This window comes from Anser anser (assembly GCF_964211835.1).
Source record: "Anser anser genome assembly, contig: HAP1_SCAFFOLD_100, whole genome shotgun sequence".
In the NCBI taxonomy this organism is placed as follows: Eukaryota; Metazoa; Chordata; class Aves; order Anseriformes; family Anatidae; genus Anser; species Anser anser.
In genome coordinates, this window is record NW_028153617.1 from 289,768 (window position 1) to 311,849 (window position 22,082).

Sequence of the window (22,082 nt, forward strand, 5' to 3'; positions counted from 1 at the left end):
CAGACGACTTAGTTCTAACAGAGTGCTAGAAAAAGATTAATTTTATTTTTTTGCAGGAAGGGGAGTCTGTTGAGCTGCAGATTGTTCGCACTAGAGGAAGCCTCATCAGACAGTTTCTGCGCTACACTGTAGAACCAAGAGATAATAATGAGTTTTATGGAAGCACAGGAATTCTGGAGTTTAAGCCTGGTGAAAGAGAGATCATAATTACTCTACTGACAAGGATGGATGGGATTCCAGAGGTAAGAATTAATATTTTTCTCTCTTTAAATTGCATTCACATACATATTTGTTTGTCACTTACTAAAATATAGATGGTTTCACCTGTAAATACCAGCAATTTTTCTGTAACATTTGAAGGCTTTCTTTTTCTTAAGTGTGAGAAATAGATAGAGGAGGAGTGACTGAAAGGCCTATAAGATAGTCAAGCACCATATGAAAGCACTTTATATCAATACAAATCAGGTCTTGTCAGTCTTGCCTGAATATTCATTTCTCTGATATCTCTATTGTTTTGTAATCCCAGAAATCTGCACAATTTGAGGCATGTGTCTGTTGCTTTTCTCTTTGCTTTCTGCTTTTCTGTAGCTTGTTCCCTTTCCTGTGCATCAGCCATCCTGGATTCCATCAGGAAGTTTGCAAGGGTTTGATTTTACCACATTTATGTTAACATAAATTTTAGCTGCTGTGATTCAGCATTTTTTGCTGCCTTTACATGCACATTCCTATGCTGTATTTTGCATAAGCAGTTAGTTGTGTTTGTCTGATCCTGCTAATGAGCTGATCTAGGAGTAAGATGTCAGAAAGTCAGCTTTACAAAACACAAAGGTTTTAGGAAGGTTAATAATCTTTTTGTAGGGCCAGGTGGTCATCAGTCATGGATTGAAGGAGGGATGGAGGACCATATGATGAGGAAATCAGGGGATCACAGCAACTCCAACTTCAATTGCATAGGCTGCTGTAGAAATTCAGGTTTCTTTTCCCTACATACTCCAAAGAAAGGAGACATAAGAAGTCTGAACTCCACTACAGAAGCCAGGAACATAAGTTAATCTAGTAAAACTTAGGCACTAAAACAGCGGGTTATTTAATAGTTCCATTCCCAGTTTTTACTAGTTCATCAGCAGGCTGAGATAAAAGTATTTCCCTGCTTACAGCAGTATTATTAGACTAGGTAAGTCATCCTGCTGAAATGCTCAGGCAAAAACATACGAATTGTAGTGTCAGGACTAAAAAATAAGGAGGTCCTTTTATACTCTTCTATCTCCAAGAGTGGCCAAAAGCCACATACATGAGCAGGACATATATAATCACTTTCCTCCAGAATGCCATCCCAGCCTCCAATGGTGGGCAGTCCAAGGATGTCTGGAGTAATGGATGGTATCTTTGGGTGCCTTCAGATTTTCTTTCTGTTAATTGAAGCAGTTACGCTTTGAACGCAGGTAAGGTTTTAGCATCCATGACATTCTGTAGTACTGAACACCATTGTTTAATTGAATTGTATGTGAAGAACCAGTTCATGTGTGTTTCTTTACTGCTAACCACCAGCCAGTTTCACTGAGTTCTCCCCAGTGTAGAGTAATGCTGTTTTCTAGATAGATAAATGCAATATTTTTTTCTAATGTTCTCTGATACTTTTTTGAAAGTACCATGTCCCATTAGATTAATAAAGCCAGTTGATCAATTCTTTCTAAATTAGCATGCTGTCCATGGTTTAAAAATCTTTGCTTTACCTGTTACAAAGCCAGGAATCTTAAGAAGTCTTGGAGGAAAGAAAATTTACATTTCAGAGTGTGTTACAAACATTACTTGTGAAATTATGCGATTCTAAATTAAGTACACAAAATAAGTCCCTGCTTATAATAATAATAGACTTTTGGAGAAACTGATGCTTTTAGAGATAGAAAGTTCTAACAATTTCCTTTATTTGATAGCATTATACAAACGTTTATTGCATGTAGAATGTGTGTGATTTCATTTTAAGTTTGTATCCCTTTCTGCCTGATGGGGGACTGTGGACTATAGACCATTTTGTTTTTGATGTGGATGTTGAATATGTATTTTTGTTCTGACTGAGTTTCCCTCTTCTAGCTGGATGAGCTATATTCTGTGGTACTTAGTGGCTACAGTGAAATGCCAGGCAAGTTGGGGAATGCCACAATGGTCAATATAACCATTTTGAAGAATGATGATCCGCACGGTATCATTCAGTTTCTACCTTACGAACTAACAGTAACAATAAGTGAAAGCAAAGGAGAAGTCATCCATACCGGTAATTCCTTTTTATTAGAGTTACTTCTTTATCTGCTGTCTGCTTCTGCAAGTCTTATTTTCCCTGTTCTAGGATAACAGAAGTCTAGGAGACTTCTTACTAAAATCTCCACTCAGGACTTTACAGATTGGTACAATGCCAAGCAAGATGAGCAGCGGAGAGTGAAGTGGAGAAGTATGGGTGTGGAAAAACAGAGGGATTAACTGAGTAAAAAGGATTGCTAGAGAATTTTCCAGACAGGAGGGATGGAGTACTGATGTATGTGCAAAGTGCAACGTGGAGGTAGTAGCTCTGTTTGTGGAGAATGAAGAATGGGGTGTTATATAAGAGAAACATAGAGTTAAATCTTCCTATGGGTGATTTTAATTGATCTATTCAGTTATCAATTACTTTTACAGGCAAGAATTAACATGTGAAATTAAAGCAGTTTGCACTGCTTTAGTAATCTGTCTTTGTGTGTCCTTTTCTGTAGCACTCCAACATGTTACTGGTTTCATAAGAAGTGAAATTGGTTATTATTGTATTTCCTTTTTCTCAGTTTCAGATGTTTCAGATGTTCCTTTTTGATTTCTGTTGCTCTGAATATGCACACTGACTCTGTTTATGTTTTTTAGCTGTTTACAGAGTTGTAAGAAATCAAGGAAACTATGGAAATGTTAGTGTGTCTTGGGTTGTTGATCCAGCATGTACCAATGACGTCTATCCAGAGCAAGGGACTATTTTATTTGATAATCTGGAGTTTTCAAAAAATATCACCATTTACTCACTGCCAGATGAGGTAAACACTTTTACAGTGTTTTGGGGTGAGAATATGGGACAAAGAGTAAGTACTAAAACATTAGAGTATAAGGAGAAAAAAGGAATGTGTGTTTCTCAAGAGCCTAATAACTTGTAGGAAATATCAAAATACTTGGGTAGAACTGAGATAATGTCTGCAAATCATAGAGAAATTTCAGAAGCTGTGCATACCTCTAAACAAAAAAGGTAGAAGCTGAGAGTAATTGTACTGTGGTAAAGTTATAGGAAAGTTTGACTGAAACTCGTATCTTGATAACTGGAATCCTAATTTCAATCCTAATCCTATATGCTGATAAATTTGAAGTAATATAAGAAAGATTACACCTAATGATAAATAAATAAAGCTGTAAAAAAAACTACATGTATCAGAAACATAAAACTGGAAGGTAACTTTTGGGTCATCTGTGCAAGATAAAGAGGAAGGGACTTACTTACAAAAACTGTAGATGGATGATAATTTCTGTATAACTGTATGAATTATCATCCCTCTTGAGACACATAAGGACTGACAAATAAAAACAACACTCAGAAATCTCTGGCTTATTAATCCCCCTAACTTTTCATTTTAAATTCTTCAGTGTTTTGTATGCTAGAAATTAATGTCTTAATACTTTCAGGTGCCTGAAGAGGAGGAAGTATTCACCATCAGTTTATTCAATGCTACCGGTGGAGCCAGGCTGGGCAATGTAACCACTGCAATTTTACAAATAACAAAGAATGATGATCCCATTTATTTTGCAGGTTAGATATTATTGTTTATAAATGTGGAATACATACACTACCTAAAACGGATTTTTTTCACAAACCAGATCATTGCGAAATCGTAATCCCAAAAGAGCAAGTGGAAAAGCTCCCCAAACTTTTTTTTTTTTTTGTATTTAATTTATATTTGTTTCCTTCAGAACCTTCCCATTTTTTTGTGTGTGTCATTTTTCTCTTTGTTGATGTTGAGATCAGTTAGGAGGCAAGGTACAAAATATTCTCTCGTACCTGAATTATTTCCTACCTTTATCACATACATCTTATTGTTTCATTGAAGAGGAAGATCCTACTAGAGAGAATTAAGAAAACAGAGCAAATGCAAGCAACTCAGGCTTGAACTCAGACAGATTTGTTGCTTTTGTATTTTCAGAACCTGTGACAGTGAGTGTTCAAGAAGGAAGTGTTGCAAACTTTACAGTCCTAAGGAATGGATCTGCTGATGTCGCTGTTGTTGTCCAGTATATTACTGTTAATGGAGATGCAACAGCTGAAGAGGGAGACTTTGTTCCCAGTGGAAAGAACAGTGTCATTTTGTTTGATGTTGGAGAAAGGGAGCAGAATTTATCTGTGTATATCAACGATGATGATACCCCTGAAACTGATGAAACATTTTATATTATCCTTTTCAATTCTACAGGTAAGTCTTCCTTTTTTTTTTTTTTTTTTTGCTGGCAATTTCTTAGTATCTTGGTCTTATCATAAAGCAATATTTAAATGCCAAGAATTATACGAATAATGTTTGCTTCAAGATTTTTATACAATAAATGCATACTGTGTTTGAATTTTCATCCTTAATTATTTTATTGGAAACAAAAATCAAATGATAGAGTTGATACTTTGCCTGCAAAAACAACTGGAGTGAAAGTCCCTTTTCAAATATAAATGCTCCAAATTAGATGGACTTCAATACAAAAACACAAAGCAAAAAAAAAAAAAAACAAAATTTAGTACCCAACAGTCTTAGGAAAAGAGGTATTCTTTTAGTTATTTTTTTCATGCTCCAGAGTGTATTACAAAACTACATGATTTTTGTAAAAACAAACAGAACTGCCATATTTTGGAGGAAGGGTATGTAATTGCTCTATTTTATTAGTAGCGAAAAGTATGCATACATTTTTTTCACTCTGAGACTATAGTTTTAAAAGGCTTAATTTGCAGAAAAATATATGTCACAATTTACCCAGGGGACCACCTCTAAAGAAAGGATTTATTACCTTAGAAATAACGTATTTTTGTTTATTTATTTATTTTTCAAAGTTTACACTTAAAAAGGAATGACCAAAATTATTCAGCCCATTCCTCACGTTTTTGAAATACATATCTTTTAGAATAAATTATCACTGTTATGTAATATACATGAGAAAATAAAAGTGAAGTATAAGAAATTCATAATTTTTCCAGAGCCCTAAGTATTTAATAAAGACCCTCCCCACACCTAGCTCCAACAAAACTCATGGTGTTGTGGGAGAGTCATTTGCAATTGTGTTATCAAATTTTAATTTACTGCCCTTCATTTTTTACTGTTCTCTAGTTGAGAGGTAATAACAGGCTCTGAATCTGCTGCAAATCTTTGCAATGCAAAGCAAAGCTGTATTGAATCAGCCATTGAAACCTGAGGGGCTGTAATTTAATAAAGCAAAGAAAGATGATGGCAATTAACCATCAGACTATACCTTCAGATTGTGTGACACGTTCTCAAAGTAAAATACCTACCAGGTATTCAATTCAAGATTAGGAAACCTAAAATTAGATTTCTTCATCTGTAAGCACGCTAAGCATCTTAGTTCTCATTACAGTCTCTGATGGTCTTAGTCTTTAGCAGTCGATAAGACTGAAGTGATTGAGGTCATGCTACAGTGGACACCCTGCGGCTGGCCTGTGAGTTTCTCACAAGGCAGCATTGATCTTGAGTTGAATCCTTCCCTGAACATTGGTAGCAGGCAGCCAGAGGTTGACAGGGAAAGCAGTAATTTGAGTATAAGGCAGCTAAGCTATTTCCCAAGGTCGGCTGGTATTCACTGTAGTACCCAGGTCTCTTATAAAATATCAGACTAGGGAAAGGATTAGACAAAACCATTCTTCTTCCTTCATAAGTTTTCTCTTTTGTTGTCTCTTTCTACTTTAATAACTTTCTTCAGGATCTACTGGTAGCTCCCAATACTACCCCATTGGGAACATATCATGGCTTTTCTCCTAGCACATGGGGAATGGGTATCCATAGCCTCCTTTTTCCTCTAAAATGAGCATCATATAGTTTTACAGCCATTCTAGAATCACTAAGAATAAAGAATATTTCTATACATATTCCTGAAAGCAAAAGTTGGTTTTCTTTCTATGATTGGTTACATACAGTGGCCTTGACTGTTCTGAAATTTTTTTGGGGACTGTTGTTCCTGAGAGAAAATACAAATAGAGGTATATGAAGTTAGAGGAATAAGCACATTGTTTAACGTGGAACAAAATTTAGTCGGACACTTTCAAAGAAGACAAAAAATGGGGTGGGTGTGGACACATTATGTTCATCTATGGACAATGCAATGGAGTTAGAATTAACATCCCTTAATATTTACCTGTACTAATATGCACACTGAAATCCTGCTAGCTTCCCATCTACATAATAAGAATCTTATGTTTCTTCCTTTTAGATATTCTTTGATATGGGAGTGAATAAACTCTTAGACATTGCTCATAGCTTGTATTTAGTTTAAATGCAATACTTTTCTTCTAGGTCTAAAGAAGGTCGGGGCTCTCTGAATACCTTACTCTTTTATTCTGTACCTCTGAATATCTTATTCTTTTGACTTGTCCAGATGATCAAACAGAAAATGTTACCTCACATAACAACTACATGCAAGGATACTGTGTAGTAAGAATCACATCTTCTCAGTTCATGTCATTTTTCCTGAAAATCTTACGTCTTGCTCTCTGGATGGTACACTACTTAAATACTTTTACTCTGATTTGCCTGCTGCTGAATACCTCAAATTCTGTTTTTCACTGACTTTTATAATTGTCCTTTTCTTTGTATAAAAGCAATTGTAGTGAGTAGAAAACATAATTGGATTTAGAGTTACCTACATTTCTGATTCCAATTTTAATAATAATAATTGTCCTCTTTTTTAGGAGATACAGTTATCTTTAAGGCTGGAATGGCAACAGTTATTATTGAAGCAAATGATGATCCTAATGGAATTTTCTCTTTGGAACCTTTAGAGAAGCCAGTTGAAGAAGGCAAAAGTAACATTTTTTGGTAAGTAACGTTTAAAGAATATCTTTGCACTCTTTTGGAACTGGTGTATGTGGTACTTTATAAATAGCACTTTGATTAAATCAAATGCACAAGTGTGCATTGATAGAAGTGCACTATAGAAAAACAGTTTTACAAAATTTTGGATTAAATGATTTGTAATGTGTTGAAGACATCACCTGTAATACTATGGAGTACACAGTAAATATTAAAAAGTGCACAGAAGCTCATGTTGAAATGTAACTAAATAAGACTTCAGCATTGATGTTCTGTTATAATCTCAGGAACCTGTAGATACAGAAAAATCTGAATGATTGAGCACAATATAACCTAGGCTGACAGAAAAAGAAAAAAAACCACTCAACAAATAGCTAAATAAAACTGTGTGGCACTAGGTGGCTTTTTGTACCCATCTTTGAAATTTTCAACTGCAAACTACTGTATTCTTTCTTTCTGTTTTTGTATTTTTTTTTTCTTTTATCTGTTAATTACAGATTGAAATCTATACTTAAAGTCCGGATGTGACACTCTTCATTAGTCTGACCTTTGAAAGTATTTTCCTTTGTGCCACCATGATATATTGAAGAATTAGCAGGGTTAAAAATTGAATGCACTTGGCATCTCGCCTTGTTACATTCATTTCATAAATTTACTATGGGGTTTTAATTGGATGAAAAAATGATTTTTCGTTAAGAAATCTTGAGACAGGCTGTAAAGAGAAGTTAGGTCACAATAAATGCGATAGTGCAAATAGTTAGGGAAGAGGTTCTTCTTGCATTTAAAAAATCATCCTTTTTTTTTTGTCTGTTTGTTTTAAAGCCTTGAAGCAGATGCTTATGGCTGTGAATTGGTTCTTTATGCTTGTGTCAATACATCTGAAATATGAATAGTCTCAAGAAAAGAGGATATTAAGTTCATTGTGTGTTTGTTGTTGTGCTGTTCACTGTTTTGGGCTTTGTTGTTTTTTTGTCCTTTATAGTCTAATCTGCAGGATAATTTTTGTGGATTTGGTGGTGTTAAGAATATTGTTTTGATGTAAACATGCTTATATACAGGTGCTTTATGGAATTATAGGATACCAAGATCTCCAACATCTGAGGAACCTGCTCAGTCATCATTGATAAAATATATTTACTAGGGATCTGTCTCTTCCATACTGTCACTACTTTGACAGTTGTGTAGCATATAAAAAAGTGGTCAAAGTAGCATGTAACCAAACCACCGAAAACACAGAGGTTTTAATGAGGTAATTGGAGTTAGTGCAGCAGCGCTACACAGCTGGGATAGAGCACCCTGGTTAACGCCACAGAAGAAAAACCTTTGGAAGCAGAAACAACGTAAATGTGTTGCTGTGGCTGGACTAGTTTAGCTGAACTAATTCTTCAACCTGATATAATCTATTTATAAGGCATTTTATGTCACCGTGCAAACCGACAGAAGCAAACTTCCTGTATGTAAGCGCACTCTTAATAAAGGCACTGTATGGGTCACTTTTTATTTGTAGTGCCTTTTTGAAATTAGTGTAATTGTGTTAGCAGATAGTTACCAAAAAAAAAAAAATCTTTTCATTTACTACGTTCTTAATCACAAATAACAGTAGATTTCTGAAAGCCGTAGAATGTAATTCTAATTTAATACAAGTGTAAGAAAAAGTTTAAGTAGACTTGATGACTGAAAGGAGAAACGTTTGTGGTTAAATGTAGATGATTCTCTTTCCTGTCTAAGAGTGTCCAAGTATATTAATTTTTAATGTTAACTTTCTGAACTATTATGCATTCATATTTATTATTATAAATTGGAATTACAAGACACAGTGATGTGTAGCTTCACAGTAGTATTCTGCATGGACCTGCGTATGCTACTTCTGTTTTCTAAAGTACGTATTCCGGGAGTAGAATTGTACTGCAAAAGTGGCTGCCTTTAAAAGGAAGGCTTCATGGAACAGTTGTAGTATATTAGTATTTTACTTTATATTACATAGTATATTACTTCTTACTGTAAGGAAGATTACAGTAAAAGGAGTCTCCACATTTTCCTTTTCTACTCAACGCTGATGCATGCCTGCCAGGACTCTCATTCTTTCTGTATCACTGAACAGGATTTTGAGACACAGAGGACACTTCGGCAATGTTTCTTTGACCTGGCAGTTGTTTGATAATAACTCTGCACTGAAGCCAGGAGAAGAATTCTATGAAACTTATGGGACTGTGTGCTTCATGGATGGTGAAAGGTCGAAGTCAATAACACTACGTGCCATTTCAGATAGAATTCCTGAATTCAATGAATTTTACATTCTAAAGTTGGTGAATGCTTCAGGTATTGTCTTCCATATCACCATTTCCTTCATATCTGGTAGAAAAGAGTTATGTTTAATCAATCAAAAAGAAACCAACACTAGAAAGAGCATTGCTTTGAATCATGTCTTGATATCCTATGCTTTTCTGGTAAGGTTTTAGGTCTTATTTTTCATTTAATCTTGATTTCCATATATAGAGAGTTACTCAGTTCCCGAATTACTGTTAAACACATTTTGGTGATCTGAACTTTAAAAGGGATGCCTCTTGGTTTTTGAAATTAAACTTCTTAAAGTTCAGAAGTTTCATTTCAAAAACCAAGAGTTCTGAATTTCAGATACATAGATCTCCATGCACAAAATATAAAACAAAGATACTAACAAAGAAATAACAAAGGTATTAAAGGTTATGTGTGTCTACCATAATAGAGGTTGCTTTTTTGTTTGTTTGTTTCCCTAGAGGAGGTAAAATACTTGTAGTTACCACTTCACATGACTTAAATTACAACTTTAAATTGCTACTGGACACATTTCCTAATCTGGATTAATTCCACTTTAGTACTATTCATGGTCTTCTGTGCTCTGATACAAGTGAAAATGTGTGTTGGCCTTTCCTGTAAGTGAAGTCCATACGGATGTACAAAAGATTTCCTGCTTATAACAGGTAGATCACTGTACACTTTGAACACGGAGATTCTCCATTCACAACATGATCTTCATATCATGAATTCTTACTGTGCAAAGATAGATGACTAACACCAGGACTGGGCAGCAGTTTTAACACACAACTGGTTACTGTTTCTGCAAGGTGTATGTACTTCTGTATCAGAGGCAACAGGCAAGATTTTGCCATTCTCTATTCCTGTAAGTCTTTGAGCAATACAAGAATTGAATTTGGCCCCCATGCTTATCAGACGAATCAAAGGTAACCTACCTTATTGGCTAATTAAGAAAAGATGGACCTTGTCATGTTTCACCTGAAAGACATCTGTGTGTTTTACAGCTGAAAAATAGCATGTGGGTTTGTTTTCTACTGAAATTACATCAGCACAGTGTTTTAAGAATAATACAATTAACCTATGTAATTTTCAAGTTAGATCATTTGCTATAAGTCCAGAGGATCTTAAAGGAGGGTTTGAGGTTTTTTTAGAAACTTGTTTTATTAAAAAAAAAAAAAAGTACTTTGAAACTTTTTTCTGAGTGTGTTGTTTAATCATTAACTTTTACTCTAACTTCTATTACGCAGGTGGGTCTCCTGGTCCTGGTGGTCAGTTATCTGAAACCAGTCCTACTGTAACTGTCATGATCCCTTTCAATGATGACCCTTTTGGAGTGTTTGTTATAGATCCAGAGAGCCAGGACAGAGAGATAGTGGAAGATACTCTTTCTGAAGATGACCTTTCCTATATTACGGACTTCACCATCTGGAGACAGCAAGGCACCTTTGGTGTTGTCCGACTAGGTTGGGAAATACTGTCTAGTACCTTCCAAGCTGGACTGCCATCAATGGTAGATTTCTTGTTGCTTGGATCATTCCCAAGCTCAGTACAATCACAGCCCCACATGAGGCGCCATCACAGTGGAACAGACGCTCTGTATTTCAGTGGAAAAGAGGATGCATTTGGCATTATCGGTCCTGAATACCCATAACAATGGAAATAATGCAGTAACCAATTTTACATTTTCAGCTTGGTTAATTCCTAATGTCAGTACAGATGGCTATATAGTTGAAAAGGATAACGATAATGGGACTTTATATTATGGTGTGAAAATTCAGACAAATGATTCTCATGTTTCTGTAGTGCTTCATTATACAGCATTAGGGTCCAATATGACATACATGGCTAAAACATCAGTCATGAAATACCTGGATGAGAATACTTGGCTTCACGTTCTGATTACTCTGGATGAAAGTATAATTGAATTTTACGTTGATGGAATTCTAGTTCTGGGAGGAATGAAGAGTCTAAAAGGAGAAGCAATTCTTGATGGTGAGCCTTTGCTATTTTTCTCCATATATAAAGCTCTGAAATGCATAGTCTAGCCACTTCAAAGGTGGAAGAAATACACTGAAATGATTATATCTGTTAAGTTAATTGAAAGGAATGGATAAGAATTCTTTGAGGATTTTCAGAAAGCCTATGGAAATTGTGTGAATGTTCTAAAAAATTCAAACTGCTGCGATGTTGAGTGAGAGTAGAGGACTATTAATTGTATGGTGTACTATTTTATTTCTGCTTTTAAAATTCCAGGTTGAAGTTTAAGAAATCAAATTTTCCATTTGTAAAAAGAATAGTACTTCTGCAATTAGTAATTTCCATCACACTTGCAGTACTGTAGCTAAGCTGAGAGGCTGAGAGGTTTTTTTTTTTTCCCTCCCTCGGTTTCTAGAACAAATATATGTGAAATGCAATTATGCTTTTATTGCTAGAAGGATATGTCTGTGCTGTAAATTTTCTTTATTAGTGGGGATGGCGTGTGTCTGGGGATAATGCAATAGTAAGGCAAGTATGTCATCTCTCTCCGTTGAATGTTGGGTAATACACAGTGGTGTGCATAGCAGCCCAGTTTTTCTCAGCATCCTCCACTTTGTGCCCTGGGACTTTTATCAGTTCCTGTGGTTGCTCATCTCTACAACTGCCACTCAGTGTCATATGTATGACAATACACTGAAGAGCACAGCTTTTTTTGTTTGTTTGTTTTCTTTCGTTTTCTGAAAGGCAACTGAAAACAGCTGATGTGTGTGTTTTAGCACAAGAGCATAGCATGGCACAGAATAGGATAGAGTAGGAATGAATATGAGGCAGCTGTGATCCTATAGTTTGGAGACAGAGAAATATAAATGCTGTTGTAAAAAGAGTTTGGAATTTGCATGGAATTACGGTGTGGTGGATGAAATGGATGTCCAGAAGGGTTAATGCAGTAATCATGAGTATCATCAGAATGGATCAGCTGCCCTAGCAGAGGGAAACAAAGTAGGATTTGTTCAGCAAAACAAGGGCTAAAAGGGGTTGCAGTTCTGCTCTGAAAATCTGTGGAGGAAAGAGGGAGCCTCAAGTCTCTAAGACTTATAAAAATGAGGGATGATGATAATGTGCTGCTAGAACTAATAGGATGAAAAACTTGGACAGCATAGGATGGAATTGTTTGGCCTGTGAGGACTTACCTGTAACATTGAGATGAGGCTCAAGGAACCTCCTGATTTTGGATCTCAAGATCAATATGATTCCTCATCCAGGGACAATGAACAGTTTACCATTGGTTTTTAAGAAAAACAGGTAGTCAGTTGCTGACTGTTTCATACAAATACAATAACATGAGAAAAAATTATAATTTCCTTCTCAGGTCCAGGAATAGTAAGAATTGGAGCAGGAATCAACGGCAGCAGTAGGTACACAGGGTTAATGCAGGATGTAAGGCTTTATGAGCGTAAGTTGACACGAGCAGAGATCTATGAACTTCATGCAACTCCTGCAAAAAGTGATGTCCACCCTGTCTCTGGGTATTTGGAGTATTGGCAAGGAGAGGCCAATAAATCATTCATCGTGTCTGCAAAGGATGACAAAGAGGAAGAAGGAGAAGAATTATTCATACTAAAGCTCATTTCTGTGCGTGGTGGAGCTCGAATTTCACAAGAAAACACCACAGCAAGATTAAGAATACAGAAAAGTGATAATGCTAATGGTTTATTTGGCTTCACTGGAGCATGTATCCCTGAGGTAAGGTGGTCATAATGGAAATTGTAGGTGATATTTCAGGCACAGAAAGCTAAATGGCAGGACCAAGTGACCTGAACAAACCCTAGATTTTGCAGTGTTTGCTTTTGTGGTTAAGCAAAGTTTTCCTAGGATTTGGAGATGCATATGTTCTGTTAATACAACCTCAGTTCCACTGGGATTTACTATATAATTTTAAAAAACTAAAGAAAAAAATGGTTAAGAAAATTTAGTTTACTATATAAACTGAAGACTAAGGCTTAATTTTTTTTTTCTAGAAAAATATTTTACCTTCACTTCTGTTACATTTGAGTTACCAGTTAAAATGTAAGATTTAATTCTCTGGTTTTTTTTTGAGAATGGATTATTGCAAAGATTTTTATTTTAGTTTTCTGTGTCACATGATGTGTTTGAGATAATTTTACTAGAGATCATGCAATGACAAAGTGTTATGGATTTTTCCACCTTCATTTGCTGTCATAAACTAAGTTATAATTTGCATATGTTTGATGTCAGTTGGTTGATTTAGTAGTGGTTTTTTTTGTTGTTTTAGTTTTAACAGATGAAATCTTTTTTCAGTGGTATCCATTCTATATGCAGAGTGTAAACTTGCTACTTTTTGAGGAGGCTTGAAATAAACATAAATCATTCTTTACTTCTTTAATCAATTATAAGGGGGAATAACATGATAGCTATCTCTACTGGTATTGGATTATTTTGTGGAAAAAAAAATTTAATATAGTTTTCATTTGGGAACTCTTATGAGCTTTAATTACATTCTTTTTTAATCAAAGTGCTTATGATGTTTTTAAAATAACTGTCTTGCCTGAGTGATACTAGTTTTCAGTTTGGTTCAGTTTGCTTATTGTGTGCCTACCATATGCTATGATAATAGATTCCTTCAGGTTCAAGTACCTCTGATACGCTGTGATGCCACAGATCATCAGCCAACCATGAAGAAAAAAAATAATTATATGGCACGGTAATTGTTTTGCACCTATCATATGTCCATTTCACCAGGGAAGTATTAGAGCTCTTAGTGGTGATGCAGGAACACAGCATTTTTTTACCAGTAGTTTAACTGTGCATATCTGTCTACTAGGCAGCTGAAGTCACACACAGTATCTATGCTTTCTTACAAAGCAGCCCTGAAATTTATCTAATGCATAAGATAGCTTTAACCTTTCCAATAACTTTCAGATAAAATTATTTTCTATGTTAATTTTATGAACGTTATTTTCTAAAATAGAAGGTCAGTACCAATTAAAGCTTCATTCCAGAGATGTGAAGTTGTCGCTGCAGAAGTCATGTTATCTGTGAAGATACAGAATTGTAAGGAGGACAGTAGAAGAGAAAAATCTGTTTTTCTGAATGATGATGGTATAGTTTATTTCTATCCATAGTGTGTCTGGTTAGAGAAAGTGCTGATCCAAATCTTTCTTTAAATTATTGCTAAGGAAAATTACAATATTGACGTTATTATAAAGCAATAGTTTCATTTGCTTTCGACAGGTACATTTCAAGCATATTGATTCTGTCTCTGACGCATAGTTTTAGGAAAGGGGTTGTGTCCAGGACGAACTGCAGTGTATTGTTATTTGTTACCTTAATAGTCCTCAGGGAGGCATCAGACTTTTGCAGATTCCACTAGGATTGTTCTGATTGGCATCAAGGTCAGTTTCAGCTTCCTAACACTCCAAAAGAGCTGAAAGTAACATGACAGCAATTTTTTACTTGAACATTTGTCTGGCATTAAATATTTTCGTGTTATTTAATGAAATTGCCTTGATTTACTTTGACAGTAATAAACGTTCCAAATTTTTGCTTTCTTCCAGACTGCTGATGAAGGTTCCACTATATCCTGTGTTGTGGAGCGTACAAGGGGAGCCCTAGACTATGTGTATATAAAGTACATTATCTCACAGGTTGATTCCACTGGCATTAATTACTCTGTTACCGATTTTTCTAATAGCAGTGGCACTATCACATTCGTTCCTTGGCAGAGATCAGAGGTAAACCCTACCTTCCTATTAACAATTCATCCTGTCCTTTACAAACCTCCTGGAAAATACCTTCTGAGGGTGCTTGGCTGGTTTGCATACTAGAGAGTGTTTACTTCACATGGCTTTTCTTATTATTATTTTTTATTTTGTTATTTTATGTTGTTATTTTTTTGTTATATATATATTTTCTTTCTTTCTTTTTTTCCATCCCTGACAACAAGAAAGTGTTATTTGTAGCTCTGTGTATATGTCAGTTCAAAAGTCACCATGTGTGCATGTACATATTAGATATATGTACATATACATAAAAAATATTAACTGTATTTATGTGTATGTGTACATATACTTTAAAAAGTGTAGATAGTCCATGTACTTTCGAAATTGGAAAATGATCAGGTTTGATCTGAGTGTTGTAACTCAAATTTATGTCCACAACAATTAAATAGGCAATAGTAAGATTCATTGCTGTTCTTGCACTCAAGGCTATCCAGGTTCTGTCTCCTTTTAAATTCAAAATCAGAAACAGGAGATTAAAGGTGTTCTTGTAACAATAGCTGTTTTTGAGTCTCCCTGAAATGATTACTGTCTGCTTTAATCTATTCCTCTGCATAAAGTGTGCGAGCAACTGGAACATAAGGAAATTATTCAATATTCTGGCCTTAGAGACACCTGAAATTGGTAATCAGAATTGCATCTCTGAGTTGGGGGAGAGAAAGAGAAATGATACATAAGGGAAGCTTTAGCTGCTTCTGAGAAAGCTTTCTAAAAGTCTTACGAAATTCCTTATCTGAATTAGTTTAAAAAAAAAAGAAAAAGAAAAAAGAAATACCAGGATACCAGGATACACTGAAGAGTAGGAATTCAAAGCTACAGAGGCCCACAATTAAAAAATTATGTGGGCAGACTGGAGGTCCAAAAGAGGGCCAGAAAGATGATCAAAGAGCTGGAGAACCTGTCCTCTAAGGAAAGACTCAAGGGGTTAGATCTTTTCACCCTTTAGAAGGGGACTTTGATCCCATTATTACAGTACCTAAAGGGCAGCTCCAGAGTTGACAGAGGCTCTCTCTTCTCAAGAAACCACAGGAGAAGACAGAGGGCAAAGAGTACAAAGATAGAGTGGGAGAGGTTTTGTCTTGAAATTTTTTACAACTACTGGAACGACTTCCTTAGGGACAGGGTCGGGTTGTCCCGACCTCAGCATCTGGGCCAGGGCAATCCCAAGCACAAACACAGGCTGGGCAGAGAAAGCACTGAGAGCACCCCTTGGGGGGGGAAGGACCTGGGCGTGGTGGTTGATGAGAAGCTCGACATGAGCCGGCAATGTGTGCTTGCAGCCCAGAAAGCCACCCGTACCCTGGGCTGCACCAACAGCAGCGTGGGCAGCAGGGCGAGGGAGGGGGCGAAGGAGGAAATTCTTCCCTCAGAGGGCGGTGAGGCCCAGGCCCAGGCTGCCCAGAGGAGCTGCGGCTGCCCCATCCCTGGCAGAGCCCAAGGCCAGGCTGGATGGGGCTGAGGGCAGCCTGGGCTGGGGGGAGGTGTCCCTGCCCATGGCAGGGGGTGGCGCTGGGTGGGCTTTAAGGTCCCTTCCAGCCCAAACCAATGTATGGTTCTATGGTAGAATTCCCATCACCAGGGGTGCTTAAGATGCAGTTGAACATGGTGCTGGATTATTTCATCTATTTTTTTTTTTTCCATGAAACATTGAACTTCATCTTTTGATGTCCCATCCAACGTGGGCTGTCCTATGATTAAAATTCTGTGGTAATAAACAGCGTGTGCTAGAAATAGAAATAAAAATAATCTGTTTCAATGAATTCAATCCTGATGTACAGCACAGAATTGTTAAATTTATTTGAAGAAGTGGTGCGGGACCACAGTACTGTAGAAACAACATACACTTTCTATTATTGTTTGTATAATAAGGATGAATTGTGAGTAGAAAATACCATCCTCAGTTTCACTTATATCAGGCTGCAGAAGTCAATGTGGACTCAAATTCGCTGAAGTCATTTGCAGGGATCCCAGTGACTTCACTAGAACTGTGAATCTGGATAATGTGATGACTGGCAAAAGCGTGTGGTATCTGAAAATAGTTCATTCATGTTATAATAGTTTGTTCATTCAGCTTTATTTCTCTGTGAAATGATATTACTGCATTTCATACAATCATATATAGCAGAAATTTCCAAAGCTTTTCTAGCATGGCAACATAGACGAGGCCCACATTACTCTATCTAGTGGCAGAAAATGGCTGATGTAGGCTCTTGCTACACAGCTTACTGGTCCAATTTACTGCATACATACAGAGGAGCTAATGTGCATGGCTCTAAGAAACGGGCTGGTAGCAAGCTGCTCTTCAGGTGGGATATCCTAAGGGACTTTCAACTGACATTTGTAATCTACTCATTACCATGCCTCTAAATATGATCAGCTACTTAAATGTTTTCTATATGTTTGTCCGACCATATCGAAACATAAAGAAAGATGGAATTTTCTGAAGTGAATGTGTTAGCGTGTTTAGAGCAAGGTTATGTTAGTAAATCGTATGATCTGCAGGTCAAAGTGTCAGGTGGTATAATAAGCTCAATTTATTTGCTCTCTAAATTGGATTAATCACTGTAATGTCTCTTCATAAGCATAATTTCAAAAAGATTTTAAAATTTATCAGATATTTCATGTTCAGTACATGGAAATTAAACTCTGCTTTTGTGAAGATATACAAAACCAACCAAACAAGTATTTATTATCACTTATTTATGTAGTTTGAAACAATTCAGAAAATATGCCTTCCATTTCCAGTAGCTTGGAAGCATTGTTTTTGGAAAGCATATTCTAGACATAAAATGTTATCTTAGAAATTAGTTGAATTTATGTGGAGAGCAAAAATAGTGTCCTTTGCTTTCAGAACTATACAGCAGATACAGCTGACTGACTAATCAAAGAATGTTGCATGGTTTGATTTCTCCATGATTTGGTCCTTCTCTAGGTGTTAAATTTGCATGTTATTGATGATGACATTCCGGAGTTAAATGAATATTTCCGTGTGACATTAGTCTCTGCAGTGTCTGGAGATGGGAAACTAGGTTCAACTCCTACCAGTGGAGCAAGTATAGATCCAGAAAAGGAAACTACTGATATCAGCATCAAAGCCAGTGACCACCCATACGGTAACAATGATGGGAATTATACAGCTTTGTTTCAGATTATTGTGTAGTTCTTTCCAGTCAGATGAAAACTTTGCTTGGTCGTAATAGTTGAGGAAGCAATCTCATATATTCCACTTTATCTGACTTGAATTAATTCATTGTTTATATACATGAATGAATACTGAATTAGTTTTCTTTTATAATTTTACAAAAAGGCCTCAAATCTTCCCTGCCCAAACAAGCAAGGATTCTCTTGTGAGGGCAAATAAAGGCTCTGCATGTAGTTGATCCTGTCCAGGTTTTTCATCAAATGAGAATTCCTGACAATGAGAGTCATTTCTCCATATGTCTTGTACCAGTAAATACGCAAAACCGTGGCCTGTGAGGCTCTTTTGGGAAGAGAAGGTTTTATTATTGTGCTGTGCCTTTTATCAAGACTGACAAGAATATCAGTGAGAGAGGGTAAGGCACACAGCACATCTCTGGAAATAGTGTGATTGAGGCTTAAGGGTATACTGGTATATGTGGTTTTTAATTTCAGAACCATCACAAGATATGTTATCAATCACTTTATTTAAATTGTTTATCATCTTTAAAATTTGTTATGAAAAGCCATGTAAGTAGTAATTCTTGTCTTCCAGGTCTGCTCCAGTTCTCTGTGGGGCCACCTCCTCAGCCAGGTGATAAAATGATTCTTCCAGCCTCTTCTGTGCCCCATATTACTATTAAAGAAGAAGCTGGACACGTCAGATTACTGGTAGTTCGTGCACAAGGCCTTCTTGGAACAGTTCTGGTGGAATACAGAACAGTGCCAGTCACAGCTTTCAGTCCCAAAGATTATCAGGTATGGCAACTGCCAAGGTGGTATAATTGTTTTGGAATTAATTAGAGTTATTTATCGTGGAGATAGCTTTCAGTTTGACTGCTCTAGCCCAGCTATGATTCTTTCACAGAAAGACTACTTTACAAGGTGATGTGGCAAATGGATATGTAATATTCACTTAAAAATATACATCATGTGACTTCTCCATTCTTTTCTCTGCAGTAAGTTGCATTGTCTAGGAAAAGCCTCTGGTTTTGAACTTTTTTTTTTTTTCTTAACAGAGTTTTCAGTGTAGCAATTTGTGAGTTTTGCTGTTGTTACAGACCATATTATTCAAGTGCATGTACAGGTTAACATTATGCTTGTACATACTGGGATTTGTATATGCCTAGCAAAATAACCTGCATGTATCTGCACTTGCTTGTCCAACTGATCATTTGTGCAGAAAAATAAGAAAAATGTACATGAATGCAGATGCTCACCAGTATGTCAACTTAGATGTCTTCTTCTTTTTTTTTTTCTTTTGTAAAACAGATTTTTCAGATTTTTTTTTAAAGCTTAAGTGAGGAAAAGTAGATGTTTTGAAAAAGACAAAATGAAGGTTCTGTTTCTTTTTTTTATATGGATGAAAACATTAGACTTGAACAAAAATATGAAGAGCTCTTATATTGCAGGCTGTTGTGGGTACACTGGAATTTCAGCCAGGAGAAAGATACAAGTACATTACTGTTAACATCACTGATAATACTATTCCTGAATTAGAAAAAACGTTTAAAGTGGAGCTGTTGAACCCAGAGGGAGGAGGTAAGGCACATATATCAGTCCCTTAGTTGTATTTTCATGACCTCTACTCGTTCATAAAAATCTTGTCTTTCTTGGCATTATTTTCTATGTTATTTCTGAAAACAAACAAAAAGCACCTCTACATCCCCACCCCCATACAGCTGTCTTTTTTCGTAGGGAAGAACTGTTCCTCAGTTCTTTTCTTAATCCTTGGTGGAAACAACCAGATCCCATAGCAAGTATATTATTACCATGTATTAGGGAAAGTGTATCACTGCCATCTGTTAGGTCATCTAAAGGCAATTGCTGCTTTTCACTTTGTATAACTTCATGGTTGGTAATGAGAACTAAAATAATGCAAAAATATATTAGCAATATGTTGCATTTCAAAAATATGGAATATTTATAAAATATTTAAGGCTAAACAGTCAAAGTGTTGTGTTTTTGTTTGTTTGTTTTGGGTTTTTTTTGTTTTGTTTTGTTTTTTCTTCCACATGAGTGAAATCAGAAGAACTGCAATACATAGGTCAAATGGATTATAGCAGTAACAGGCTGTGGATGTTGAGGGCCATAGGGAGTTTGCTGAGCTGTAGCTGCAGAGGTAGCTCGTAGATAACTGTCTGTAAGAACAAGACAAACACTTGAAAGAATTATTGGTTTGAAGGGCTAGTCTGAAGGGACGGCAAAGCATAGTGGTGCTGCCACATAAACCCCTGAATACCTTACAGATTTTTTTTTCCATTTGAGAAAAATTTTAACGGAGATTGTAAAGCTTGTTGGAGGGAAAAGTAATTAGAAACACTGACAGCCATAAATTGATTTTTTTTTTTTAAACTGATGTTATTTTTTTAAACAATTCGGAAATTGCAAGTGTGGTCCCTTCTGGGAGGATGTATCAGATTTCCTTGAATTAATCCAGCTCTCTGCTATGATTGTATGTGTCTATGGTGCAACATGGTCTCAGTGATTCTTTTGGTAAAGTCTTGAGACTTTTCACGTATTTTGTCTTTTTGGTTGAATAGTTGTTTTGTTAAAAGGAGTCAAACTTTTCTCTTTCAAATTGTTGTGACAGAAAATTTACAACTAACTTTAGTAATCCAGTAACTATATAGCCTTTTTAAAATGAGCCTTCTTTTTGGCCTTTCCAACACAAACACAAAGCTTATGAAGTCCCCATTAGTTAAGTTTTCTGCAGATTTTCCCAACATTTTCACTTTGTGAGAAAATATTAGAATAAGGAGCTTGAGGGACTTTATCGTCTCCCCTACCTTTTTTTTTTTTTTTTTTTTCAATTTAGATTCCTCCATGACAAGCCTCAGTTAGGAGTGAGAAAGGGGAAATACAAAATGGGGACACAAAGAGGGAAAGAGAGGAAAGATAAACTATGTGTATGTGTTTTCTTTCATTCTGACTTCCCATTGCTATTTCCAATGTCATAAATTAAGTAAGAGGTGGCATATGTAAATATTTCAGTCTTTATTAGAACTCCTGTACACTTTCAGAAGCAAAGTTGATACCTTCCTAGAGTGCTTCCCTCTTTTTTTCCTGTTGTCCAGAATAGTTTAAATTTCTCTTTGCTTGCGCTCTGATTTATAAATGTATATATGTGTATATATCTGTATGTCTGTCATCTTAAAGTTGCTGAGCTCTTTAGAAATGATGGCAGTGGTAGTGGTGATGGGAACATGGATTTCTTCCTTCCAACTGTCCATCAGCATGGTAAGCATTTTGGATTAATCTTTATTTCTTTATGCTAACTGTAATATCCCTCATGAACTACACTACTGACACAGTTTATCATAGTGTTATTTTGCTTGTGGTTTGAGATATATCATAGAGTCCTGTCAAAACATTCTTTCCCATTTTAAAAAAGGCTTAATTTCAACAACAGTCAATACTAACCGTAATACAGAAAATAACAGCTTCTCTATCTTCAAAGCTGTATTTTTATAGAACACAATGTAGTTATTCCAGAAGTAGTTAGAAAAATTAGCTTTGTTTGTAAATTTTGTAAAATTTTCTGGAGAGCAAAGAGGAGAGAAACTTTTTAAATTTAAGGTAATTTAAAAATTACCTGACTGTGTGTTTTGATACTTTCTTTTGCCACTTGCTTTATGCTTTGATCTCTGCATCTCAAAAATACTCTTAATAAAAAGTGGTGTTAGCTCTTTTTTTTCTAAAAGAATGCTTTGATTATTTTTCATTTTTGAAGTCTATTTTTGTCACAACATACAGAAAA

The 22,082-nt window shown here is 35.9% G+C and overlaps 1 long non-coding RNA gene and 1 pseudogene across 2 annotated transcripts in view; both read left to right on the forward strand.

Annotated features, from left to right (window-relative positions):
* Positions 1 to 22,082, forward strand: part of LOC310891811 — a 294,710-nt gene that overhangs the window by 154,508 nt on the left and 118,120 nt on the right. The gene's annotated exons all lie outside the window — the stretch shown is intronic.
* The window catches only part of LOC310891796 (adhesion G-protein coupled receptor V1-like), a 73,886-nt pseudogene that overhangs the window by 21,195 nt on the left and 30,609 nt on the right, over positions 1 to 22,082 (forward strand). Inside the window, exons 11-24 of the transcript in view lie at positions 57 to 242; positions 2,092 to 2,272; positions 2,887 to 3,050; positions 3,688 to 3,811; positions 4,203 to 4,469; positions 6,956 to 7,082; positions 9,178 to 9,395; positions 10,619 to 11,363; positions 12,718 to 13,091; positions 14,924 to 15,100; positions 18,078 to 18,258; positions 18,879 to 19,081; positions 19,735 to 19,864; positions 21,482 to 21,562. The product of the transcript in view is annotated as an adhesion G-protein coupled receptor V1-like (transcript). The remainder of the gene's footprint in view (positions 1 to 56; positions 243 to 2,091; positions 2,273 to 2,886; positions 3,051 to 3,687; positions 3,812 to 4,202; positions 4,470 to 6,955; positions 7,083 to 9,177; positions 9,396 to 10,618; positions 11,364 to 12,717; positions 13,092 to 14,923; positions 15,101 to 18,077; positions 18,259 to 18,878; positions 19,082 to 19,734; positions 19,865 to 21,481; positions 21,563 to 22,082) is intronic.